At 38.0% G+C, this 20,723-nt stretch overlaps 1 long non-coding RNA gene across 2 annotated transcripts in view; it reads right to left on the reverse strand.

Moving 5' to 3' along the window:
- Nucleotides 1–4,276: 4,276 nt before the first annotated feature.
- The window catches only part of LOC120530021, a 93,812-nt gene continuing 77,365 nt past the window's right edge, over nt 4,277–20,723 (reverse strand). The window contains exons 1-3 of one of the 2 annotated variants that reach the window (XR_005633875.1): nt 9,945–10,019; nt 6,417–6,503; nt 4,277–4,314 (exon numbers count right to left, since the gene is read on the reverse strand). This is a non-coding gene — a long non-coding RNA (uncharacterized LOC120530021). Of the gene's footprint in view, nt 4,315–6,416; nt 6,504–9,944; nt 10,020–20,723 lie in introns of those variants that run through there. The other variant, XR_005633876.1, reaches the window with a different exon arrangement.

Genomic DNA, 20,723 nt, shown 5'->3' on the forward strand with positions numbered 1-20,723 from the left:
TCCAATCAGAAATACAAGAGAGATATTGGATCAGAGAGCCAAGTGCGTCATGTTCAGGCGCTATAGATAAACACAGCTGTGTGTCATCTGCACAGCTGTGGTAACTAACCTTTTACTTTGAGATAATCTGACCTAATGAAAGCATGTAGATTGAAAAAAGCAGTGGACCCAGAATAGATCCTTGTGGTAGACCTTATACAATATCATGGGTCTATGAAGTAAAACCACCATAAGTAACAAAGAATTTTCTACTTGTCAAGTAAGACGGAATTTAAGATGCTGCCCTAGAAGCCCATCCATTGTCTAAGGTGACTTATAAGACTACTATGGTTTGTGGGGTCAAATGCTGCACTCAGGTCTAAGAGAACAAGAACAGATATACGTTGTCTGTCTGCATTAACCCCATAAATCATTTACTACTTGAACCAGCACAGTTTCTGTACTATGATTTCCTCTAAAACCAGACTTAAGGTTGTCAAAATAGAATGTTGAATCAAGTGCTCAATTAGCTGTGTAATGACTGCCATTTCTAGAATTTTACTTAAGAAAGGCAAGATAGAAATGTGTCTAAAGTTACCAAAACAGAGAAGTTGAGATTATTTTCTCTTGAGCAGGGGTTTAACAATTGCAGCATTAAGACAGTCAGGGAAGACCACTGTATCTAATGATGAGGTCACTATGTCAAGTACACTATTAATTAGCACATCTGAGACTTCTTTGAAAAAGCCTGTTGGTATTAAAGGGTTTCAGTAGAGAAATTATTATATTCAGTATTTCAGTGAAGAAATTTAACTTGCTTAAATGGGCTTGCTGGGGCTCAATGGGATTAACTTTGGGCAGATATACAGTTAGGTCCATAAATATTTGGACAGAGACAACTTTTTTTCTAATTTTGGTTCTGTACATTACCACAATGAATTTTAAATGAAACAACTCAGATGCAGTTGAAGTGCAGTCTTTCAGATTTAATTCAGTGGAGTGAACAAAAAGATTGCATAAAAATGTAAGGCAACTAAAGCATTTTTTAACACAATCCCTTCATTTCAGGGGCTCAAAAGTAATTGGACAATTGACTCAAAGGCTATTTCATGGGCAGGTGTGGGCAAGTCCGTCGTTATGTCATTATCAGTTAAGCAGATAAAAGGCCTGGAGTTGATTTGAGGTGTGGTGCTTGCATGTGGAAAAATTTGCTGTGAACAGACAACATGCAGTCAAAGGAGCTCTCCTTGCTACAATATTAAGAGTGGCAAAATCTACAGTTTTGTACATCCTGAGAAAGAAAGCAAGCACTGGTGAACTCAGCAATGCAAAAAGACCTGGATGTCCACGGAAGACAACAGTGGTGGATGATAGCAGAATCATTTCCATGGTGAAGAGAAACCCCTTCACAACAGCCAACCAAGTGAACAACACTCTCCAGGGGGTAGGCGTATCGATATCCAAGTCTACCATAAAGAGAAGACTGCATGAAAGTAAATACAGAGGGTGCACTGCAAGGTGCAAGCCACTCATATGCCTCAAGAATAGAAAGGCTAGATTGGACTTTGCTAAAGAACATCTACAAAATCCAGCACAATTCTGGAAAAACATTCTTTGGACAGATGAAACCAAGATCAACCTCTACCAGAATGATGGCAAGAAAAAAGTATGGAGAAGATGGAGAACAGCTCATTATCCAAAGCATACCACATCATCTGTAAAACACGGTGGAGGCAGTGTGATGGCTTGGGCGTGCATGGCTGCCAGTGACACTGGGACACTAGTGTTTATTGATGATGTGACACAGGACAGAAGCAGCCAAATGAATTCTGAGGTGTTCAGAGACATACTGTCTGCTCAAATCCAGCTAAATGCAGTCAAATTGATTGGGCGTTTCATGATACAGATGGACAATGACCCAAAACATACAGCCAAAGCAACCCAGGAGTTTATTAAAGCAAAGAAGTGGAAAATTCTTGAATGGCCAAGTCAGTCACCTGATCTTAACCCAATTGAGCATGCATTTCACTTGTTGAAGACTAAACTTCGGACAGAAAGGCCCACAAACAAACAGCAACTGAAAGCCGCTGCAGTAAAGGCCTGGCAGAGCATTAAAAAGGAGGAAACCCAGCATCTGGTGATGTCCATGAGTTCAAGATCAGGCTGTCATTGCCAGCAAAGGGTTTTCAAGTTATTTCCAGTTATTTAATTTGTCCATTTGTCCAATTACTTTTGAGCCCCTGAAATAAAGGGATTGTGTTAAAAAAATGCTTTATTTGCCTCACATTTTTTATGCAATCTTTTTGTTCAACCCACTAAATTAAAGCTGAAAGTCTGCACTTCAACTGCATCTGAGTTGTTTCATTTAAAATTCATTATGGTAATGTACAGAACCAAAATCAGAAAAAAGTTCTCTGTTCAACTATTTATGGACCCAACTGTATTACTTATAATATTTATTTTATGTTTAAAATATAGCAAAAGCCTCACAAGTTTCACTAGTAGTTTTTAGGAGGCATTTCTTTGAGTGAACTGGGCTAAGAAGACAATCAATAGTTGAGAATAAAACTCTTGGATTTACCAGCGTTATTATTTACAATTTTATAGAAATTGGACTGTCTCTCAAGGTGGACTGCACTGTCATATTCAGTTATTTTAGCCTTCAATATTTCAAAGTGGACTATCAGTTTAGTTTTTCTCCATCTACGCTCAGCTCTGTGGCATGTTCTCTTAAATCAGACACTCTTTGGGGCTTCCAAGGTATAAACGTGCTGGAGGATTTCTTAACTGTCTTTGCAGGGGTCACTATGTCAACTGTAGCTCTCACCTTTGCATTAAACGTTTCCACCTTACCATTAACACTGTTTAGTTGAGTTGATTTCATGTCTTCCAATTGTGAATATATAAAATCACTGTCTAAATGCTGTGTATAAAATCAATCCTGGATAAACTGTTGTGACCAGAGGCATGAAGGCAGTTGGGAGCATAGAGAAATGTTGGGGTACCACCCTGGTAACACAATTTCATTGAAAAGTAAATGTCGGAAAAGAAATAAAACAAAGTAAAAGGATGTGCGTTAGGCACAACAAAAAGGATGCTGAAACTGTATAATGCAGAGGTCAGTTCGTCACCTTTTTTTGTTCTATCAGTCATACCATGCTTGTCCCCTGATTGGTTTTGAGATGCCACCTTTTCTGGATTGCTGCTTTTTATGATAAAATGATTGGAATGGATGGTGCATGCTGGACACACTATTGTTGGGTGCACATGTCCTCACTGGTTGTCTTCTTTGCGTGGAAAAACAAGAGGATAACATTACTGACAGCATCCACTGTCATTTTGGGGTGCTGAGTTTTCAGTGGACCCTTGGGTATTCACAAGTGACATTGTATTAAGTTTATTTTCAATGTATAAAGTCACTGTGGTTCTACCAGGGCCGGTAAAAAAAACGGGTAAGCTACATGAGCATTAGATGAAAAATAAGCCAAAATATTGCAAAAAGCCAAAATCAAGAAGACTAAAGATCATGCAACTATGCCTATTACATAATCAAAACTCAAAGTCTGAATTTTCGAGCCAAAAAGTCAAGACCAGGAATTTCAAAGAGCCAGAAATGATAGGTTACCCACAAACCTAAACCACTGAAAACATACAGCACCTGGTTAAATAGTGTCATGTGATTCCATTTCTAAGGGTTATCAATAAAGACCCATGTCTTAGCAACAGGGTTACAAAATGGTGGTGCCCAAAATATAAACAAAACAGTATTTTAAACTTATACCATTCCATATCATATCATCTTTCAAGTTCAAGTCCATTTAATTCCAAGCAGGGTCATGGAGGACTGGGGCCTATCCCAGCAAGTAAAGGGTAAAAGGCAGGAACAACTCCTGGACAAGGGTGCCAGTCCATCACAGGGTGTTTGTGAAAATTATGTTAAAAATAAAGCAACAATTCTTTAAATAAAACAGAGAAAAAATATGAAGGTGAAACCAGAAAGAGTAGCATTCAAAACACTAAGAAAAAATGTAAAAAAAGAAAAAATCCTAAAGATCAAGAAAATTTTAACAAAATCATAACAATCATAGATTAGAATAGATAAAGTCAATTTTTAATATATAAAGTCAATGATTAAATATATAAAATAAACAACATCTGAATGTATAAAGTCAAATCATGAAATATAAATGGATGGGCTACAACAGCAGAAGACCCCACCGGGTACCACTCATCTCCACTACAAATAGGAAAAAGAGGCTACAATTTGCACAAGCTCACCAAAATTGGACAGTTGAAGACTGGAAAAATGTTGCCTGGTTTGATGAGTCTCGATTTCTGTTGAGACATTAAAATGGTAGAGTCATAATTTGGCGTAAACAGAATGAGAACATGGATCCATCATGCCTTGTTACCACTGTGCAGGCTGGTGGTGGTGGTGTAATGGTGTGGGGGATGTTTTCTTGGCACACTTTAGGCCCCTTAGTGCCAATTGGGCATCGTTTAAATGCCACGGGCTACCTGAGCATTGTTTCTGACCATGTCCATCCTCTGATGGCTACTTCCAGCAGGATAATGCACCATGTCACAAAGCTCGAATCATTTCAAATTGATTTCTTGAACATGACAATGAGTTCACTGTACTAAAATGGCCCCCACAGTCACCAGATCTCAACCCAATAGAGCATCTTTGGGATGTGGTGGAACGGGAGCTTCGTGCCCTGGATGTGCATCCCACAAATCTCCATCAACTGCAAGATGCTATTCTATCAATATGGGCCAACATTTCTAAAGAATGCTTTCAGCACCTTGTTGAATCAATGCCACGTAGAATTAAGGCAGTTCTGAAGGCGAAAGGGGGTCAAACACCGTATTAGTATGGTGTTCCTAATGATCCTTTAGGTGAGTGTATATGTTGATATGAAAAAGTAAGTACACCCCATGGAAATTGTTGATTTTTTTCAACATATCTGAACAGACAAACATTAGATCTTAATGTAAACAGTACTTAAAGATTTATTTATTCACTTATTTATATTAATATGTATTTAAAATATTAGGCATACCTTACAAGGCTGAAAGTAGTATGATATGGAAAGACACAGGCCCTTGTGCTGCCGCTTGAATTATAAAATAATGCTCAGTTTAATTACACTGTAACGAGGAACAATTAACAGTATTGGTTTAACTTATTATTAAAAGTGTCCAGGAGAAATGTGTCTAGACAAAATTCAGTATACAGTCCTGAATATTTCTGGATGAGATATTGAGACACCTTAGCTTTTAGCTAAACAAACAAGCTAGATGGACTGAAAAGTTTTCTCTCAAATTTCTGAGTTCTTACTGTCGGGAACAGAGTGAAATACTGGGGTGCCATCCGGTTTATCATATTTAATTGAAACATATAAATCCATCCATCCATCCTTTTTCTAACCCGCTGAATCCAAATACAGGGTCACGGGGGTCTGCTGGAGCCAATCCCAGCCAACACAGGGCACAAGGCAGGAACCAATCCTGGGCAGGGTGCCAACCCACCGCAGGACACACACAAACACACCCACACACCAAGCACACACTAGGGCCAATTTAGAATCGCCAATCCACCTAACCTGCATGTCTTTGGATTGTGGGAGGAAACCGGAGCCCAGAGGAAACCCACGCAGACACGGGGAGAACATGCAAACTCCACGCAGGGAGGACCCGGGAAGCAAACCCGGGTCTCCTAACTGCGAGGCAGCAGCGCTACCACTGCGCCACCGTGCCGCCCGAAACATATAAATATCCTAAAAAAATAAAACAAAGTAAAAGGATGTGCATAAGGCACAGCATGAAGGATGCTTTATTTTGCTATACTGCACCAACAGATTTAAAATGTTACAAAGTACCACCATTTTTCGTTTTAAATTGTAAATTACAGTGATTATTTTTTAATGTAGGGACAGTAGTGTGGTTTGATATGCAATACAACTTAGAAAGCCTAAAATGTAAATACCTTTTATTTACAAAAAGCTTGAATTTCCCAAGTTGCAGAGAGAGGATATTTCTCCCTGGATAACAAAAAATGGGGAAATTTTATTGGCTTTGTGGGGGTTCAGTATAAGGTTTATAAACAATAATATGATCATCACGGATTATCTAATGTATGCACACTACATTTTTTCACTTACAGTTTCTGTCTATGAATTTAAGAGTAAACGCTGCTTAAAACCAATACTGAACAATTCAATAATTTTGTTATGTGAATCAGTGAGTATCAAAAATAATTCAATATATTTTGATTTATATAAACTCTTTACACAAGCTACTTTTATAGCAGGATACTTTTCAAATCAGGTTTTTCAGAAAATCAATTTGTCAGATTTGTGACATACTCCATTAGTTAGTTAATCAAAAATAATATTTAAAGAATAAGATTTAATCAACCACTGAAAGTGACTCACGTTTCAAATGTCACAAACTCCTGACAGCTCCTGATGAGTCCTTTAATTTTCCCATCATTTTTAGGTTTGTCTCAACTTTAAGGCTACCTGTATGAATAAAAATGCATTGTTACTAAATTAACATTTTACATTTAGACTATCATTGTTTCAAAATGTCTGTAAAATAGACTTTGTTCTGTTGTTTTCAAGCTGCCAAACATAAACGATCAGACTTTGCTATTACTTAGGCCTGATATACTAATCTAGAAATTTTCCAGGGAATTGGATAGCAATAATTACTCAAAAATAAAGGCTGCATCCCATTCACTCCTGTGCCATCCAAATATCTGTTGTTTGTGCTTTCACAGCATTTGACAGCTTTTAGTTACATTGATTTGATTTCAGCAACATATATGTGGTGCTTGCTAATTCAATTTCACTAACTATTCTATTTTGTTTTATCAGCCCCAGTAAATGTGCATCTCTGAAATTATGCCCTTCTGTTAATGTATTCCATGCCATATTGTTAGAAATTTGATATGTGTTCCAAAGCTTTACGAGATGACCTATACAAATGTGCAGGCAAATGTAAATACTGTAAAAAAACTAAATAAATTTTATTTTGGAATGAACATTGAGAGTAGCTCAGTTTGTCACCACTCAAGATAATAAACACATGCAGTGGTTCATGCCTTGTGCCTAGTGTAGCCGAGACACTCACCTGCAATAATCCTGAACTGGATAAGTTGGTTAGAAAATGGATATCTAGTTAGATGCGCAACTGTAGTCATGTTCATTTCACTCATTGGATGAATGTGAAACCTCTGTTTAATTATCAGGGCTAGGCATTGTGGTCTATTAACACTAGAATTACAGAAGCCTACGAAAAAACTCGTAATCCTGGGTATTATATATAGATATTTGGACTTCAGGCATCACACATTATACACTTCATGTCTACATTTTGTCAATTATTACTAAAACATGAAAAAGTTTATGTTTTAACAATGTGTTTACATAGATTGTTGTAGACATGGAACACACATGAAATAATGTATTCCAAATGACGATATATTACTTACCCTGTACAACTCCAGGCAATTCACTCCAAGATAAGCACTGTGCACTGAGAACCTTCTTTGCGAACTGAGCTGTGGTGATAAGAAGTGGGGTGATATAGCAGGCTGCTTGCTGCTTGTGTTGATGGACACATTTACAACACATAAGACGCTGATGGAGAGGTGTGAAGAGATTTAAGGTGGGTGGGATTATGAGTTTTTTCATAGGCTTCAGTAATTCTAGTGTTAAAAGATGATCAAACTGGCTATCATTTCAACTCCTTCATTCAAATGTGCAACAATACAAGTTAAAACAACAGAGCAGACAACTGATCGGTCAAAGCACCAAGCTTTCAAATTTATATCTGAACCAATTCAATATACACTTAAAAATGTTAATAATTTAACTTTTTTTTGCCTTGAAATGCGGCAGAATTGTATGCTTTTTGAGGTATATCTGTACATGTGACGGCTTGTTTTTATTTCTCCCTCTATCTGCCCTCATTCATGCTTGCTGTTTTTTGTGATTTCTCTTAGATACATCCCTGTAACTCCCTGCGGACCACGAGTGGTTTTCATATCCTAGGTTGTGTTCTACTGTAGAGCAGAGGTGAGCCCTGTCGGTCCTGGAGGGCCACAGTGGCAGCGAGTTTTTGTTCTGACCCAATTTCTTAATGAGAAGTCATCTAATGCTGATGAAACACTTATTTCCAAAGAATAATTTTAACGCTTCATTTTAGCCGTCTCGCTTATTAACATTTCCCACCCATAATTTCTTGTTTTAGTCTTAAAAAGTTATGTTCACTGTTTTTAACTGCTCCTTATTAGCAGAAACATGCAAATGACAAAGGAACAGGCAGTTGTTCATCTAACTTGTCACCACTGACACCTGTGACTTTTCATTGGGAGCTATCTGGTTTAATAAAATACAGGTAGTCCCCAGGTTACGGACATCCGACCTACGACTTACGAACGGGGCCGCAGGTGTTACGCATACGCCTCAATAACTGCCGCTTCATCATCTTTGGTCCGGGGACGCTGCAAGCGGTGCCTGGACGGAGGCTGGAGGGGGGTGATTTCACTGCTTGCGCAGTGTAGTGTCCCTTGGGCGGTTCCCGGTGGCAAGCAGTGACCCATGGTCCATAGTCACCGGGGCCACAGCTATCACTCGTGTGCAGGATGAAGGCTTGATGGGGCAGTTTGCTGCCCGTCCACTACGCCGCCACAGCTACTGCTCCTGACTGGATGCAGGCTGGATGGAGTGGAGGGGGGGCGTTTCACTGCCCGCCCACCACAAACGGCTGCCCCGTTCGTTCTCGGTGGTCAGCTAGTAATGCTGCAAACAGTGACCCAGTTGTGGCTGAACGGAGGCCATTGAGGATGAATGGGGCGGCGGGGGTAGCATTGTAGTGTGTATTGGGTGGCTGCCTGTTGAATGGGGGCGGTGGTGGGCGATTCACTACCCGCCTTTGGCCACACCGTGTTCGTTCACGGTGGGCGGATGCTGCAGGCAGCATACTGTAGTGGAGGTGACTGTGTGGTGGGCGGGTGATGAACCATCCCTCGCCGCCCCCATTCATTCTCAATAGCAAGCCTGCTTGTACTGTTACGCACATAGCAGGAAGTTGTCTCTTGTCAGTACATCAGACGTGTTGACAATGGGTGCCTTCCTGCTGTGATAGCCTGTACAGTGCTGTGCAGAAGAGCTCATCTTAACCTTTTGTCCTCATATGTTCAAGAATGTCTCTGAAACATATATCTGATGCAAGTGCTGGTGATACAGTAAAGAAGAGAAAAAACATCAACAAATAAAGTAGAAATAATAAAAAGGTCAGAGAGAGGTCAAACTCCATCATTCATTGGCAGAGCACTTGGTTACAGTCGGTCAACAATAGTATTTATTAAAATAATGTAACTGTTCCAACTTAGATACAAATTCAACTTAAGAACAAACCTACAGTCCCTATCTTGTACGTAACCCGGGGACTGCCTGTATTAGGAAGGAAACTGAAGAGAAAAAAGTGAAGAACTGAGAATTACACATCTGTTTCAAGTATCAAATCATTTGGATGATATTTCTGAAAAAGAATAAAATCTACAATGTAAGAATGACCTGACAATGTATAGCTGAAATAACTTAACCAAAGTTTACAAGCTGTGAGATGCATTTCTATACACTAAGTGTTCTGTTCCCAATAACTGAATGTCACTGTTGTCCCCAGGCTACACTTCTCCACATGTCCCCTGGAATTTGGAATTTCCTCTCTCCATGATTTATGTGACACATGCAATATACAGATGACATGCATTTATTTGTTTAGCAAATATTTCTCTTGAAGGAATGTAAAGTACAGTGTATACAGTAATGTAATATTCTAGAAAATACATTAAAATAAATATACTGTATATTCAGTTTATTGACATTTATTCTTATGGATTATTAAATATATATTTTAAAAATAATGGCAGTAAAATATTCCCCTATACTTACCATGTGCATCAGTGTTAGCTCTATGATGACTTTTTATTTTAATTTTAGTATATCATAAGCTGCTTTGAGTTTCTCCTCTATTTTCATAACCAATAAAGAAATGTTTTTAATAATAGTTCATTGGATGAAACACAGCACAAGAGCACAAGAAAAGGGCACTAGATAAACACAGGAAGTCATTATGCAGCAGCAAATTTGCAGGAAACGGATTGTTTGGCGAGTTCTATGGTGTTCCATTAGACTACAGTAGTCAGCAATCATTGCGGATATAAACGTTTAATTTTAGGTCAGAGATTGTTTATATCACACAGACAGCACATGCCACTAAGCAGACCTCCGTCCTTCTCTAGATATTTATATTGGAGATTTGAGGATGGTGAGACCACTAAAAGTTCAGTACACCCTGGTAAATTAATATAAATAAAATAGCCAATCATAACACATTTAATTTATAATTTATAAATAAGAAAAAGAAAAGTTTTTGTGGAAATTATCAAGCCACAAATTTATGCAGGGTCAGGGTTATGGGTAATGTTACCGAAGGTATGTTTATTGCTTTATTGCACTAGTCTTTAGTTCTGTGTATTTTAAAATAAAATTAACATAAAAATAGCATTTGTACTGATGTTATTAAAAGAAGCCTGATCTGCATGAGAGAGCAGAGCAGAAAATCAGAGGGTTCTGTGCCTTGGTGGCCATATAAGTGATCATAAGTAGTGGAGGCTGGTGAAAAAAATGTGGGTGGGACACGCAAACTGAAGCAGCCCTTATCTATTATACAATGCTTTTAACATATATCTATTTAATATATAGTCCCTTTCACATCTATATATCTATTATATAGTGCCTTTCACATCCATGTATTGTATAGTGCCTTTCATATCTACCTATCTGGTAATTCCACATGCTCTCTGGGTCTTGCCCATTACCAGACCCATAGGACAAATCTAGTCTAAAATGTATTATATACCCTTTCCATCATGTTGCCCAATCTGATTTAAACTTTTCCATTTCTACTGTTCTACAAACCTTCAGTCTGTGACATCCACAGTCCCCTCATTCTTCCCATAACTTGCTCTATTGATGTGGAAAGGAACAGGTGCACCTGGCACCCACACCTTCTATTACACCTGGCCCTAAATTGCCCAATCCTTGGTCAACTTGCCCAGTTCTTCTTTCTGACAAAACACACACCAATAGAGTGCCCATTCCTGGGCCATTCCCACTTCATTCCATAAATCCAAATCATACAATCATTAGTTCTCTGGTTTTTCTCGGGTCTTGCTTCCCAGTTTATCATTTACCACACTTAAACAGTAACTCCCACTTTAACTTTATTCTACACTTGCTGCCAGTCTGCCCAGTACTATGCAAGTTTGCCAGATTTACCTCAACTGGCCACAAATTCACATTGCAAGACCCACAGACTCCCACATCTTAAAACATAACTCTCCCTCTAACCTGTCTTGTACTACACCCACATGACAAGTCCAACCTAAATGTTATTCTGCCTTTATGATCAAAATACCTATATTTCCTTGAACATAAATTTTGCCATTCTTTCCTTCAGGCCTGAAAACTTCTCAGTTACTTTCTGGCTAAATCGAGTCATCTCACTATGCCTGCCAAAATAATTTAGCCTCATTGTCTAGACCATGGTTTCCTAAGCTTTTTTTTCTGTAGTGGCATACTTTTTTTATCCAAAACCATCCCAAGGCACACCACTATCTTACTAACCTCAAACAAATATACAAAATACGTACCTCATGCACATGCTTACTGCCTGAAGTGATGGGACTAACTGGAGAAGCCGGTTAAAAAAAAAAAAAAAAAAGATCTTTGAGATCAGCATTCGCACACACAGCACTTAGTGAGCACTTTGATGGCATTGCCAAGCTTCTTCGCCCCTTTGCCCGCCCCTCTCTACCTCAGAGGCAACTTGTATGCCCACTATCCACCAGCGCTATGGCTGGCAACTACACACCCTAGCAGCCAGGAGCAGCATCTGAAAAGCTCAAAGTGCCATGTCTGCAACATAAGCATCATGCCAGCTTCTCCAGGTAGACTGATCCTCCTCAGACAGGTCTCGACCATCTGCGGAGCTTGACCCTCTCAAGTTCAGAACCAAATGCACAACATTATTATTTCTATGTCACAGCACACCTAGGTAGTCTCACGACACGCTACTGAGACGCAGCACACTGGTTGAAAAATACTAGATGAGTGCGGCTGCTTTCATGAAAAGAAAGATGTTTTAGGTCTTGTACCAGGGACCTGCGGTCAGGGGAGGCAGGTGAGGCTCTCACCCGTCATCATGAAAAGTAAAAACACTAAAAATGATAACATAAAATAAATGTGCTATAAATTTGTTTTCTGTCGGATTCCAATAACTGATAATTTTTATATGATCTGGCGTATTTCCTGTTAAAATACAGGGGAGAAACAGGAGGTGCGGCAGTGACTAGCCTCACCTCACCTCACCTCAGACTGCACGCTCCCTCACACACTCGGATCATGCATGCAATTGGCGCGTGTCTGTTGCTGTCTCTCTGTATGTTACCAATATAAGGTTTGCAAACATGTTTCCACAATCTGGCTAATATCTTTAATGAATGTGTGTGACATATTTCATCTTGCTGATCGGACATAAAACTGCAGTGAAAAGGTACAAGGTGAGGCAGACAGTACCGAGCCACACCGAAGGGGACGCATGTGAGCTCAACAGGTGCTTGCTGCTGCTGTTCTTCTACGCAGAGGCTCGCTGCACCAATAAGTTAGCGATATCAGAAAGTAAAGTGCACTGCACGGTCTGTTTATTTTTTTGTTCTGACTGACTGCCAAAATGGAAGATTAAGATTTTTAAAACTAAAGGAAAAGAAGGAGGACTTGTACAAGAATTTGACAGTGGTTTTCATGGAGAAGGGTAGACACATGGAATTCATTTACAATTAAAGGTAAGATAATAAACAGTTTTCAATCTTATAAAAAATGGGATCAGACTAAAAATAAAAATCCAACATTTATAATCAAAATTTTGACCGTAAATAAAATATTATTTTGTGTTTCTTGTTGTCCTTTTGTTGAACAGTCTGTATTAAAACTGATTAAAGCATCAGAATTAAAAGCTTTTAAAAACAACTAAATATTTCAATTAAGGTCAAAATTGAAATCCTTTTTTTTTTACACCACTCAATACTTTCATTTGTATTGAATAAGAATGAATTGTGCAATTGCAAATTTAGAACACATGGAGGGTGCAAAGCAAATGCGCTTTCACTGCTATAAATGTAACGTTTTCTCTTAGCCAAATATGCGCCTTACCTATGTGTGTGTCAAGAATGCTGATGAGATGTGAAACATAACCAGAAGTCAATTTGTATGCTGGCTGCCAACTGAATAGTGAATAAACTACTCTTTTGGCTTCATATATTTGTTACTGCCTTAAACGCCATAAACCTCACCCCACGTCACTGTCTTGTACCCATGTTGTTGTTCACAACTCTTCAGTACTGACACTTTAACAATAAACTGGGAAAGCAAAAAAAAGGCATTACTTACACCACTTCCAGTTAGCCAACTCTATTTGTCATAACAGAGTGTCCTTCACTCAGAAAATACAGGTACAGTAATCCCTCCTCGATCGCGAGGGTTGTGTTCCAGAACCCCCTGCGATAGATGAAAATAAGCGAAGTAGAAACCATATGTTTGTATGGTTATTTTTATATATTTTAAGCCCTTATAAACTCTCCCACACTGTTAACATTATTAGAGCCCCCTAGACATGAAATAACACCCATTAGTCAAAAGTTTAAACTGTGCTCCATGACAAGACAGAGATGATATTTCTTTCTCACAATTAAAAGAATGCAAACATATCTTCCTCTTCAAAGAAGTAAACGTCAGGAGCAGAGAACATCAGGGGCAGAGAATGTCAGAGAGAGAGAGCGAGAATAAAGCAAACAATCAAAAAATCAATATGTGCTTTTGTGCTTTTAAATATGCTGAAGCACCGCGATAAAGCGGCATTTTGTAGAGGAGTGTCCATATGCTCTAGGCAAACAGCCTCTGTGCAAACAGCTCCTCTGCTCACACCCTCTCCGTCAGGCAGAGAGAGTGAGAGAGACAGAGAAAAGCAAACAATCAAGCACCGCGCGGAAAGCACATCGTATATCATTGAGGAGTTTTATTTAATATGTAATACATGCTCTGATTGGGTAGCTTCTAAGCTATCCGCCAATAGTGTCCCTTGTATGAAATCAACTGGGCAAACAAACTGAGGAAGCATGTACCATAAATTAAAAGACCCATTGTCCGCAGATATCCGCGAAAAATCCTTGATATATATTTAGATATGCTTACATTTAAAATCCGCGATGGAGTGAAGCCGCGAAAGTCGAAGCGCAATATAGCGAGGAATCACTGTATTCACACTGTTTTTTTTTCATTCACACAGAAATTAAACAAATACAAGTTGCAATCAATTTTTAATGGATGTTGACATGCGGTGACACCAGACACATTGCACAAAGAAATTTCATGATTATTTTGCATTACCTAATTAATTTAAGTAGGGTTTTTAAAATATTTGGAGGGTCACTGCCCCAGTCCACCGCATTACAAATCGCCACTGATCATAAGCCATTCTTTGGTTGTGTACTAGTGAGCATAGAATGAGAATATAGAATGGACAAAGACTCACTTGGCCAGGAATAAAGGTCAGCATCTAAAAAATTTAAAACGGACTGAAATAGCATATATTTAATGTGACATTAGAAGGTGAGAAAATGGGATAGCCACTCTACATTTAGTGGATAAAGATCCTGAAAGATAGGACCATTCTGCTGGTAGGTTTTTTTTTTTTTGCATTGTCATATAACATGGTTAATTTGTGCCTTCATTAAAATTGTCCTTTCCATGTCAGTTTTAATAAATAAGAAAATCCTTCTTATACATTTTTGGTTCCTTGGCATTCTTCCAAGTTGGGAAAGAGTTAATAATTTTTGCCTTTGTTTTTGGTTTAGTTTGCATCTTGTTAATGTATTCCACTGTTGATATACACTATTGGATTCTGTTATTCATGTTAGGGCACTTGTGGCATGTTACCCACTATGACATCAGACAAGGTTTTGATTTTACCTTTAGACGTGGATTATCCTGTGCCTGGATTTTTTTAAGAAAACAAAAACCATCAGTAACAGACAATTTTAAGCAATTTTCTTATTAACTCTTTAAACTCAGTCTTGACTTTGACCATTTTCTGTTAGTTTGATTTAACTGGCCACAAATTCTTCATGTTTATCTCAGTTTTTGTTCAGGGGGGTATTTAGTTCATCGTATTAATCCCCGAGAGAGAATTGACTTTTAGCATGATCTTTGGAGATCAAAGCGCAGGATTACCAGTTGTACAGCACCCCTGGAGCAATTTTCGGGTTAAGGGTCTTGTTCAAGGGCCCAACGGAGTAGGATCTCTTCTGGTAATGGGATTTGAACTGGCAACCTACCAGATAACAGCACAGATCCTTAACCTCAGAGCCACCACTCCATCACAGATATACATATTCTGTATATCAAAATGAAAGACAGACATTGACCTTTCAGAATATTTACATCTGGTAAAGAAATAATTTTATATATAAAAGACAGCAGAGTAAGTTGCAAACTTCAATTACCAATTCAATTAAAAAAAATACACTTTGAGCATTATTAACAAAAATGCTATATTAGCTTCCAAACACAATAAACATGGCGCACAGTGTATCAGAAACAAGAAAGGGCTATGAAATGTCCTGTGCTTGGTTTTGCAGACTGGCGGCATCCAGCATCAAAGCAATGCTACTGTTTCCTGTGTGGTTTCCCTTTCGTTTTCAGATCCACATCCCTGACACGGCTAAAAAAACTGAAATTAACTGTATATTGTTTATTAGTTTAATGCATCTGATTGTAATTAACCTGTAACAATATAATGGTCCACAGAATGGTTAAACTATTCCAAATACCATAACTGCTTTAGCGTTGTTACTCTCACTGCACCTTCTTCTTCTTTCAGCTGCTCCCGTTAGGGGATGGCACATCGGATCATCTTTTTCCATATTACTCTCACTGCACCACTCAGAGTATTTATATCACTGCATCTGAGTGTAAATCACAGGAGTACAGCAGCTGATCGGAAAGAGAATTATCGGTACACAGCTTAAAGCACACGTTGCCTCAGCCATTCGCTATTTGAACTGGTCTCATCTGACAAACACTTCAGAGAATTTCCTGTTTGGACTCAGCAGTTCACAAACATTTTCTTCCCAAGAACTATACACACACTCAATCAGTCCATCAAGTGCTCCTTGTAGAACTGTTTGTACTGTACTTATGATAGTTATAATATTGCACAACCTGAGCCACTTTATAAAGCTCGTATTTACATATGATGATGATATCATTTTTAAGATGAAATGCAGCAAAATATATTTATTATATTATACAGATAAAACTTTAACTACACTGTGCCGCAGCGCTAGCAAGTAATTTGAGCTTCGCTCACCGTTTGTTTCTGCCTTGCGCTGTATTCTTGCTGTGGCTAGCATGACACTGGAAGGACAGATGGATAGAATAATTAAACATTACGAAGATATTTCAATGTTCCTTAAAAGTTTTGAAGAATTGGTGTTCTAAGCTTACAGATGGCTTAACATCTATTACAGAGCTGATTGTGTGGCGATTGGGTATTTGGAGAAAGAGAAGTAAGGACAGGAATTGGGGGTTAGTACATTTGAAAAAGACTAGTGCTTTAATAAAGCATTTCATCGAAGATCACGCATGGCGCAGCAAGCATCTTGCGTAAGACTTGAACAATCACTGTGCCACCGTGTTCCCATGTTTAATAACATGCTTTAACTCCTATCACCATGACAATGATATCACGTATACTTCTCAGTATTTTAATTATTCAGAGAGCTGTAATATCACGAATGTAATGGATTCCGCGTCATGTCGGTGAAAGAGAATGAACGGAAGCACGTAGTGATTCACACACATATAAGTTCAAATACAAAACGAAGCATTTAACGTGCTACTTTAGTTACGATGAGATTTCAGAAACTAGTAAATTAAACGATTTTAATCTGAAGTTTATGATGTTCTACTTTAATGACGAAATAAACTATGTGATTAAAGTGGAAATTTAGAGATTAAAGTTGACATTTTGTGCTTTTTTCACAGTGTGTGCCTTTTTTTTCTCTGTACCCTAATAAGCTTTCATATGACACTCAGACGGTGGGCTATGACTCGCCTTTTCACGGCGACTTTGATATGTGACAACTTTTTTTATTTTGGACATTGTGCAACTTTGTGAACTTGAGCTTTCGAGTTTATCCAACACGCTATGTTACTCGATCAGCTTCCTTTTGTTGTTTATGCCACTGTTTAAAACCACTTGGTATTCGCTGAAATTCTTCTATTTTTCCTCGTACTTTTGCCATTGCCTTTTCACAGAAACACTGAGCTTAAGGTCTATTTATATTGACTTGCATATTCAAAGAGGCATAATTCTGGGAGGAGTTGGGGTGGGGCAGCAGGCACGTGCATTAATTTCCACACTGACCGGGATTTATATAGCGGAAGAACATGGAAGTTGGCGAACGCACAGATTTATGCATCTGGATTTTGTTGTCCATAAGTACATTTCCGCTTTTGTGCTTATGTCATGTTATAGTGCGAATTCTACGCATAGCGTTATGCATGCGGCCCCAGATCATGACTTTGAATTTCTACCAGTATATGTGAATGCCAGACCTGGTTCTTTCAGAAAATATATATCTGGGCAATAAATTATACTATGTGCACAAATTATAAATTATGATAAAAAAAATTAACACAGTTCTTCAGACTCCTTCACTTTCTGTACAATTTAATGTTTTGTAGATTTAGTTTTAAATGGATATGTTTGCTCTTTTTGCCCATTAGTCTACACTTAATAACTCATAATGACAAAGTGAAGACATGTTTTAAGAAAAGTCTAAATATGTATTAAAAATCAAAAATCTGTCATTCACATATTTAGACCCTTAGTTTGGGACTTTTTAGAAACCCCTTTGGCAGCAATTACAGCTCCGTGTCTTCTTGAGTAAGTCTCAACAAGCTTTGCATACCTGAATTTAGACAGTTAATCATATTCTTCCAGGCAGATCCTCTTAAACTTTGTTAGATTAGATGGGAAGTGTTTGTTAACTGCCATCTTCATGTGGTCTCTGCACAAACTCTGTGGGGTTTAAGTCTGGGCTTTGGCTCATACTTCAAATATACTTCAGACAAGATCTGTGCAAGCCAAAGCAGCTGTAGATTTTTTCAAACAGAAAGTGATTTGTGGTTTTAACTGAGCTTCTTCTTTAACTATGTGACAAAAACAAAGGATAAAATACCTGAGAAATGGAAGCCCTCCCAATCTATAAAGGCTTGGACCTAGAATATTGCCTCCTCTTGATTTTGTATTTCTTTTTTTTTGAGTGGCACCAGGGTTGTTTTTGCCCACAGTTTCAGAGCCCTGAATGTGGATGCTTGGCCTGGACGCTATGTGATAATTTAATGGATAGCTCTAAATAGACCTTGAGTGGTTTGGAGTGTTTATGAGTGTGGTGTATGAAGGTTCCTGCTCTGTGCCCGATGCTGTTGAGCTAGTCTCCAGGTCTCTTACTACACTGAATTGGATTAAGAGAGTTTGTCTCTAGCCAGTGTTAAAACTGGTTTGAATGGTTTTCTGATGAGCCAATTAAAGTGAAGTAACTGAAACAAAGAAGCAAATGAAGCAATTAATTTCAACAATGGCTGCAGTTAACATGTCTTTATTAAAATCCTTTTCACTTTTTCAGCCACAAATTATGTAATGAGTGGTTTTAACAAAAGGGTTTGGAAATATTTTCTGTTGTAACAAGTCAGGGAGTGGCATTTCAAAGCCTTGCATTAGGCTGTTGGTAATAAACTGATGCATCAGCTTCCTGAATGTTTGCATTTCTTGTGTATTTCTATTACAGTACATTTGTAACACACCTCCTGCGATGAACTCTGACATTTGTTTGTATTGATTCCAAGTCTAGGAAAAGCTTAGCTGAAGAAGGAGACAAGGTAATTAGTTGCTTGTAAGCATTTGATCGACTGGCATTGTTAAGGCGAACAACCCTCGATGTGCATAAAATAAGTATCAGACATATACAAAGAAAAACAAAAAATAGAAAGGTTGATAGGAGGTGGGGTTCTGAAAAACAAACCATGTCACAACACAACATAAGATTAATGATTTGTTTCCTTTCAGCTCTGTCATGTGCAGCTTACTTGCAAGGCTTTAATTTATTCTAACAGGCAGAATAGGCGAGTGGATTTAAGGCACATAAAGCTTGGCTGAAAAAAATGTTTGGAATGAATTTCAATGATACCTTTTATGCTAATATTCAGCAGAAAGTCACATCCTAAGTATTAACTCTCTTTTGGTTAGTATATATCCCTATTACTGCAAGTAGAAAGGGTGGCAGCTTAACACATAAAATGTGAATTTTACTTGAATAATTAGCTCATTACCATAATTTGTTAACCAAGTGCAAACTCTCCCAGTATGAGAGCTGCTGGGCATTACAGAGGGAAATAAAAGACCTGGAGCCATAATGAATTTCTAGTGAAAGGGTACCACTATGTTGGAGCAGAAGATAACAAACCTGGTGCTAGTGGGCTACAAATTCTATGGGCATTCGTTGAAACCAGTCTTTTATTCAAAGTTTATATGTTGTTTTTAATTGAGGTCATTGTTTTATTGAGTTTGTATTTTGCATTCGTATTAGAAAAATAATACATCACTAGAGTATCTTCATTGCATAAGGTTTAACTCTACAACTAAATTTTATTGTATTTTTCAACTGCATGGGATCAGGTACTGTACATGAATGCAATAAGGATAAATTGCTAAAATATAGTAGAATGTATTTTTGATTGGACCTGGATGTGTTTATTAGAATTAGTTTTGCTTGTTGAGACAATCTGAACAAGTCTGTTAAAAAGGTTAACTGATATGCTTAAATGAAACAGTGCAGGGTGTAAAAGAAAAATGTGCTTAAAACATCCTGCCTATTTAACTAGGGCATCTTGATATCTGTACCAACACATTTAAATTTGAAAATGAGGCCATGTATAACATTTAAGTTTACATTTTATGCTCTGATAAGAGTGAACATACAAGAATTTGTATTTATTTTTAACAAGGTATCAGCCATTAATCAGCAGTTAACTATTTTGTGACTTTACATAATACTTAATAACAGAGGTGAGTTTCTGGACCATACCATTTACCTGTATGGTGATTGGTTTGTTTGAAATGCGTTGTAGTTTTTGAACCTAGCTGATAAAACTAAGTGCTCTCTTAGAATTCTTCAGTCTAACCAGCTGCATTAACAAGAGCATGCGGGACTCAACCTGAAGATGTAAATAAAGGACAACCATATTTGGAGTTAACATACAACGATGGTGCAAGACTCTTCTTTTTTTGCTGAACATGTTTGACAAGAAAGGTAGTATTGAATTCATAAAAACTCCTGAAATGAGTTAGCAAGTGTTTCATATAAAATATATGGAAAGAATAATATTTAAAAGTTTCTTGCAATACAATACTTACCCCAATGCATTGCCCTAATCCCTAGGTGGAAGTGCCGTAAATTTAGCAGAGCTCCTCAAACAGACAGCACAAAGATACACTAAAATAAAATTCTTGTACACTGCTTGCTTTTTTTAATGAAATACTTTTCATTT

This window comes from Polypterus senegalus, chromosome 5 (assembly GCF_016835505.1).
Source record: "Polypterus senegalus isolate Bchr_013 chromosome 5, ASM1683550v1, whole genome shotgun sequence".
NCBI classification, from domain to species: domain Eukaryota; kingdom Metazoa; phylum Chordata; class Cladistia; order Polypteriformes; family Polypteridae; genus Polypterus; species Polypterus senegalus.